Source organism: Triticum aestivum, chromosome 1B (assembly GCF_018294505.1).
Source record: "Triticum aestivum cultivar Chinese Spring chromosome 1B, IWGSC CS RefSeq v2.1, whole genome shotgun sequence".
In the NCBI taxonomy this organism is placed as follows: Eukaryota; Viridiplantae; Streptophyta; class Magnoliopsida; order Poales; family Poaceae; genus Triticum; species Triticum aestivum.
Window position 1 is genome coordinate 191,375,179 of NC_057795.1, and position 7,977 is coordinate 191,383,155.

The window sequence follows — 7,977 nt, forward strand, 5'->3', positions numbered from 1 at the left end:
AATATAAAATAAATAAAGTTAAATAATAAAATACCCCATATTATGTGTGTCTCGATATCATGGCCACACAAGTCTCGTCACAGTTGCGGACGCGTTTTACCCCTTGAGTTGCATGTAGTTTTGGATGCATGCAATTGCATACGTGTTGCACCCTTGTAGTTGCATGGATTCCGATAATTCTAGTTGTACGTAAGGGGAACAAGAGTTTTTGTGACAAATAAAAAGAAAAGACAACAGTTTTTTTGTCAACCTAACATAGGGAAAATAGGGCATATCAACATTACAAAAATATATTCCTGGGTAATACATGAATGAAACAAGAAAATTACAAAAAACAACAAGCAACATTCAAATAAACAAAAATCCATGTACAAAAAAGAACATGCAACATACAAATAAACAGAAAAAAAATCCATGTACAAAAGACATCAACAAGCGAGCGTAAAATCCTTCATGCATGTAAACAAAGTCTGTTCTACAAAATTTAGATGTTCCGTATTGCCAAAGGATAAAAAGAAATTACAAGTAAACCATTTTAATAAAAATAGAAAAGGGAAACAAAAGTAAAAAAAGAAAGTACAGGTATATACAGGAGTGGGCTGCGCTAGCAAGTTCCCTGCTTGTTGTAGACAAAAGCAAAAGGGAAACGTTTGACAACGGCGCACCGGCCGAAGCTTTGGCCGGTTCGCACGCGCTCCGCTCGATCGCACAGGAATCGAGCGCACACACATCTCCCTGTCCAGGTTCCGTGTCGTTCGTTTTTCCTCCTTGGCCCACCACGTCCTTTGGCCCACGACCGCTTTTTTTCTTCTTCTCAGCCATCATATTTATCTTCTTCCCATGTCGTCTTCAATATCCATGTTCATCACTGCTGGCTGAAGCTCCGACAGGCATGAGAAAAGAAGCTGCAACCGCAGCCCCGCGAAGCTGCATCCGTTTTTGTCGGTGATGTGACCGTGGCGACCATGGTCATGCCCACACCACCATGGAGCTGCAAGCTCAAGGGCAGCGGGTGCTGCATGCCGCGACCGTGGTCGTTGCATGCTGGAACCAGCATCACGGCATGCTAGAACCAGCGACATTTTTTGCTACATCCACTAATGACTGAGCTACGATCCGTTGCTGCAACCAGCATCGAATTTTGCTTCGGCCGGTGAAAAAATTAGCTACATTCATTAATGGCGAAGATGCGACGAGGATGGCGGCGACGGCGTTTTTGCTGCAACCGTCGCTGTTTTTTTGCTACAACCTGCGATTTTTTTTGCTACTTCCATTTAAATGGAGTTCATTGGCAGCCGTCGTTCATTCAACCCCATGCAAGCGAGCGTCGATGGGTGAAAAAAAGCTTCAACTGCCATGAGAAAAAGCTTCAACCAACACGAGAAAGAGCTTCAACTGGGATGCGAGCGGCGGCAATGAGTGTTGTGGCCGAAGGCACGGTGGTGCGGTGATGGGCGTGATACGATAGGGGCAACTTAGGTGCTGCAACGACAGATACGTCGGACGTTTTGCTACGACGGCGTCGTTTTACTATGAGTGGAGGCGAGATCCTGCTGGAACCGGCGGGGACGGGGATGCGATGGAGACCACCAGCGACGAGAGCGGCGTCCTGTGGAACCAATGGGAGTCAGCCGACGGTGACGAGGGCGGCGGCCAACGGCGACGTGGACGGCCGGCGAGTTGGCTGACGTATTGGGGATCATGGGACTGCTCGTGATGAACAGGCGCCATGTTTTTTTCTTAGTAGCGAAGTAGTTGGGGAAGAGGAATTGTGTGGCTGTTATAGATCGAATCGTACGTGCGCGGTTAGACCGGCCGAAATTTCGGCCGGCGGACCGGTGCGTATCACTCGCCAAGTGAAAAAGCTTCAAAAGCAAAAGGAAAACGTTTCACACCGGAGCGCCGGCCGAAGCTTCAGCCAGTCGCACCCCCGCGCTAGCTGTTGCTGCTAGTAGGCCCACCTCCCATTCTTATCCTCTTGCGGTTTTTTTAGCTGCCCATTTTGCTCTTCTTCCTCCTGCGTCTAGGCGTTCCTGCCGAGCACTAACTGGAAATAGCCCCCACCACACACCCAGCCACTCATTGCTGGCAGGTGAGGTCGTCGACGTCGAGTCGGGGCGGGCTGGGACTGCATGTCGCAACCGGCCACGACGGACAACCACGCGCCTGGGGCAACGGTCTGGCCATGCGACCCCACACCTCGTTGCCCTCCAACGTCGTGCTGCACGCTCCGACAAGGTCGTGCTACGAGCGGCGACCGGTCACCGGAGAAAACGTGCCCACAATGAGATGTGTTGCAACCGGCCTTGGCGGAAGCTGGGACCGTGTCATGGCCTGCTACAACTGGGTGCCCAGGAGAGCTCCCATCATGGATGGCGAGCATGGTGACCGCGAGCTGCAAGGACGGTGGCTCTATTCCAAGCAACACAATAGATGTCGCGTTTTTTTGTTACATGATACAACCGGTATCACATTTTGCTACAACCGGCACACCACTCAGCTACAACCAGCGTCGCGTTTTGCTACATTGCATGAACCATCGTTTTTTTTGCTACATGCTACAACGGGTGTCATGAATTGCTACAACGGGTGCCCCATCCGACTACAACTAGTGCCGCATTTTGCTACATCGCACGGCCGTCACATTTTTTTGCTACAACCGGCGTCATGCGTCTTGTGTCAACCAGCATTAGAAATTCCTACAACTGGCAAATCTGGAGGCTGGAGCCAACATCCATTTTTGCTGCATCGTCAGTGTTTTCTGCGGTGACGCCCAAATGTGCTACAACCAGTGACCAAAAGTGCTACAACCGGCAAGCAAATTTGCTACAATGAGCAAACAAAAAAGCTTCAACCATCATTGGTGGTGACCACAAAGCTACATCGGTGGTGACCACGAGCAGCACATTTGCTGGAAGCGACATCATGAGGTGCTGCAACCGTTAATGGCAGAAGCGTCCACGGGTGATGGGAAAGCTGCAATGGCAACTGGGGAGGAAAGCATGATCGGTGATTGCAAATGCTACAACCGGCATGGCGGAAGCCGCGGCCGGCGACACGAAAAGTTGCAACCCTCTGCGAAAAAAGTTGCCACCGGTGACCAGGGTGGGCGAGAAGAAGATGCTACAATGATGTTTTTGCTGAAAACAGCGATGAGAAAAGCTTCAACTGGCGAGAAAAGCTTCATCCATAGACGACGGAAGAAACGACGATGAAAAATGCAACCGTCGGTGACAAAAGCTACAACCAGCGATGAAGAAAGCTTCAACCATTCATCTCCCCGTGATGGCTAACCACTTTTTTGCTGGGACTAATGAGCTTTTTTTGCTGCATGCGTTTTAATGGAGCAGGACGGTGACAAGCCAAGAAGTATGTCCGGCGACCACGGCGACGTGTGCCGTGAGCTCGACGGCGTGTGCTCCGACCAGGGCGACGTGGAGCAACGAGCTCGCCGGCGGCATAGTGCTAGCTCGGCGAGGGCCACGAAACACTACAATCGGATTCGGCGACGAACGGTGGAGCCTAAAAGTGCGGCGCTGATGAGTGCGCACTACGTGCTGGAAGCAGGCGGCGGCGAGGAGGACGCGCGAGCCTGGATTTGTGGCGGTTTGACGAGGTCAAAGGCAGTTTTCCTTTTTTTCTACGAAGCAGTTGTAAAACGAGGTGGATGTCAGAATCACACGGTCAATATGACTCGTATCGCGCGGCTGGCATGTGACCGGCCGAAACTTTCGGCCGGCGCACCGGCGCTGAGTGCTGCCCAAAGCAAAACAACGGAAAAGGCCATCCAGCCGCTGGCAGCCGCGCGTAGCCTTTCGCGGCAGAAAAAAAGGAAGTGGGTTGGTCGTGTCTTAACAGGCCGAATTGATACAAGACACTATATTACGTGAATCTTGAAGCGACAAACATCAAAATCGATAATTAAGAAGTACTTATTGCGAAGATCATTCCAATTCCCTAGGTTGCGACAAGTGGCGCGCTGCATATGCAGTGACGCGCTGCATGTGCGCCACTTGTTGCAACCTGGGAGTTTTCCCTTTTACGTAGATTCGTTTATTCAAAACGTTTTATCTCTTAAACCATGCGTCCAAATCTCGACCCATTTTCGCCGTTGGATTCCTCGCGTCGAGATCTTGAAAACTCGAGATAGTTTTGACGAACTTTTTTCACGAAAAAAAACAGACGAAAAAAACGGGATGAAAAAACCGAACCGGGAGCATGGGATTTTCCCTTTTCGAAAGAGGCATGCCCGTGCCTCTGACGAAATCACAACGGTGGCTCTCGTGAAAGCAAAACCGTGACTCTCGCGAAAGAAAGAAAAACAGAAAACACATTTTTTTTGTTTTCGATGAGGCATGGCCGTGACTCTCGCGAAAAAAAACCAGAAAACACATTTTTTTTTCGTTTTCAAGAGGCACGGCCGAGCCTCTCACGAAAGCACAACCTTGCCTCTCGCGGAAGCAAAACCCATGACTCTCGTGAAAGGAAAAAAACAGAAAAAATGTTCGGCCGTGCCTCTCGTGGAAACAAAATGGTGACTCTTGCGCAAATTTTTTTGTGTCAAAAAACTAGGGAAGACCCGTGGAAAACCAAATCATCGGAAAAAATCGTTTAAAAAGCCGAAAACCGTGCAAGAAAATATAAAAACAAAATCCAAAGGGAGCGCCCAGGGCGCAACACGTGGCGAACCGCTGAGAGCGCGCCAAGTGGCGCTGATCGTTGCGAGGCTCCCGAAGAAGCGCTCGTTAATTAATTGCTCTCGACAAACATCAAACGGCTAGACTGTCGACTGAGACTTCACTAAATCTCAATCGACTGAGATTTAATGAGCCCCTAAAAAAATTAAAAATTCTAAACTTTATGTGAAACATTGACAAATATTTTCATAGCTTGCAAAAATTCATCATGAAATGACATTCGTGAAAAATATGACAAAAAGAATCGATGCCTCCAAATGTGTATGACATTTTGAAGCATCCTTTTTTTGCCATGATTTCCACGAATTCATATAATGATAAAATTTTGCAAGAAAAGAACTTCTTTTTGTAAAATTTAATCTTTTTAAATATTTTTATTTACCGTTCACCCGAACTCACATGAGCTCAAGATTAGAACAGCTGTGTCCCGAGTGAACGTTCTAACTTTAACCTCAGTGCGCCATGCATTTCTAGTCATCTGTTTGGCCGCTGCATGTACAGTATTTAGTTTTTGCATGCAAAGGAAATACATAGGGAAACACGAGAGGGCTGTTTTGGGGGACGAGCTACCTGGCGCTCGGAATCCCAACCAAGCATTCGCCCATTGGGATGTGTGTGCCGTGGGTTTTTAGGGTGTCATGCCCTTCCCAATGCTTCAAAATGTACATGTGCTAAGGACGTCACATAGGCAAAATAATGACGTGGCAAAGCAATTAAAAAGGAGAGAGAAGCATTATGATGACCCCAGAAACAAACGGTGCTAAGCACGTGAACCTATGTAAAGTGACTACCAACCAATGCATGAAGGAGATTAATTATTAAACAATTCTATGAGAGAAGCTTAGATACAAAAGCTAAGCATCTATGCATTGGGAGGATTAGTTGCTAAGATATTAATGCATTTATCATCTCATCTAAACACCCATGCATTGGAAGAGGCCTTAATTCTGTGTGAAAATACACAGGTGCCATGCAGGGGACTAGTGCTATGGGACGAGACTTGCCTGCTCCCTCCCCATGCTCCCATCCGTGCTCCAGCGTACGTGGCTTAATTTGATTGAAAAAAAATAAGTCCTGGCCCCACCCCTGAAAATCAGGGGGATGATTAGATTAGAAAAAAAGAGAGAAAAAGACAGCCATAGGATGAAGTGGGAGCACGGATGGGAGCATGGAAAGGAAGCAGGCAAGCCGGATCCAGTGCTATGGGCTGATGTGCCTCACGGCCCGATGTGGCCAGGGGTGCAGACCGGTGAGACAATAAATGATTGTGATGAAAATTTTCAACACCGGATTCGACAGGCTGATGCTAGACCATAGGCGATGTTGCCAGCCGGTTGCATTGTTCGTGGGCAAACTTTTTGCCAATTTTGTGTAAACGTGCTACCTTGACATATCTGGCTATTCAGGTGATCGTCTAACTAAATATCGTCGTTTGCTGACCAGGGGGTGGATTTACTTTGCACGATTTTGGCAATTGGTAGTGTGTTCTATTATTCTCACTGACAGTAATGTAAGTTAACTTTTATGATAAACTGTGTATTTGAATACTAGTACAATAACGGTGATGTAAATTGTGTGAGTGGCGAGGTCTTCACCAGTAAAATGTTTTGTAGGTGTGCTAATTGCTGGTGATATTAGTACACTCGTTTGTGTACCCCTTTGTGGCGCAAATCTAAATGAGATTTCAGGGAATATTGGAGGGGGTACGCTCGTTGGTGCCCAATCTTGATTTGGGAATGTTGGTCCGAATATAAAGTTGTTGTTAGTCGGCGAAAACCTAAATCATTTGTGCGCACAAAAATATAATATGCGATACTGTTGAACATGCTGGTTGTAACCTTCTTTAGAAGCATTGGAAAAAATAAAAAATATGTAATTACAGTATGTATACACCGAAGTATGAAATTGTAGACTGAAATTCAAAGTACTTCTCTTAAAACAATACAAAATGCAAATCATGATCTGAATAGTAACTAATGCAATCTAGGAGTTCAATCGGGCCCATTCCATGTAACGCCAGTGAATTTGACATTTTGTGTTTCTCATACTATGCTTCTAATTTGCATTTGAAAATTTGTGGTACAAAGATTTTGTTACTACACAAAGAATGTTTTAGGAATTTTTCAATGTTCGTACATAAGATATTTTAAACGATGTACACCGGTTTTGCATATGGTTGGGGGTACCCAATAAGTGTAAACTATCCGGTGCGCCGGAGCATTAAGATATATCAGGAAAAAAATACACATTGTTTTTACCATGTAAGTTCTTTTTTGAAACATGTACATTTTTTAGGCAAACCATGTAAGTATGATACATATGTCAATGTTATATGTTTAGATCCGAATTCAAAGTACATATCTAGAATAGCGAAAAGGACAAACTACAATTGTGAATAAAGCTAATAAAAACTGCAATTCATCCCATTTTTATGTATCGTCGACGAAGGTGTGTCGGAGCGGCAGAGGTGGAGTTTACAATGGGATGTTCTTTGTGATCAAATAGATTTCATGTTACATTTTTTTAGTATATACTAAGACGGTCCGAGCAAAAATAAGGCAACAAGCTTCAGAGGTGAAAAATCCGGGTCTCAAGAAAAAGGATTATTTTATGAAATATTTTCAGAGAAAAGGACCAAATATGTGCATTTTCATGGAGTACTCGGTTGCTGTCAACTGTTCAGTTGCTGGAGGCTAGGTTTGGAGTGGCTGGTTGTAGGATTTGACAAGGCATGTGCGTTCACTGGGCACACGCGAACAGGAAGTGGGATGGGTGCGGGACGTTCACATGCATGCGAGCCGAGTTAATTGAGATGAGATAGCACTGTTGATAACAATGGAATACAGAGCGGGAGAAAACGATGCCACGCGAAATACGTGAGATAAATACGTTGCTGGCACGGATCCAGCTGAAGGCTAACGCCCCATTAGGGGTAGCTCGAGCTCCATTAGGCATTTCTGGGAAACGCTTCCTATCTATAATCTGATCAGAAACAACGCATCAGACCAGTCGACCGCCGTTAATTCAAGTTTAATCTCACGGTCAAAATTGCATCACCCGTTGATAACTAGCCATATCTGCCATGCATAACTACCTCCCTCTAATCACTCGTCCATGCAAAATTACCTCCCTCTAAATAATCCTCCCCGTCCCCAGCGTTGTTGCCAAAATCCGTCCTTCCTCCTCTAGCTACTCCATCTCCCCCTCCATCGATGCTTTTGTGGCGTTCTTCACCAACGGGGTAAGCACTTCATCAATGAGTACCCTACCATTCCTCTTC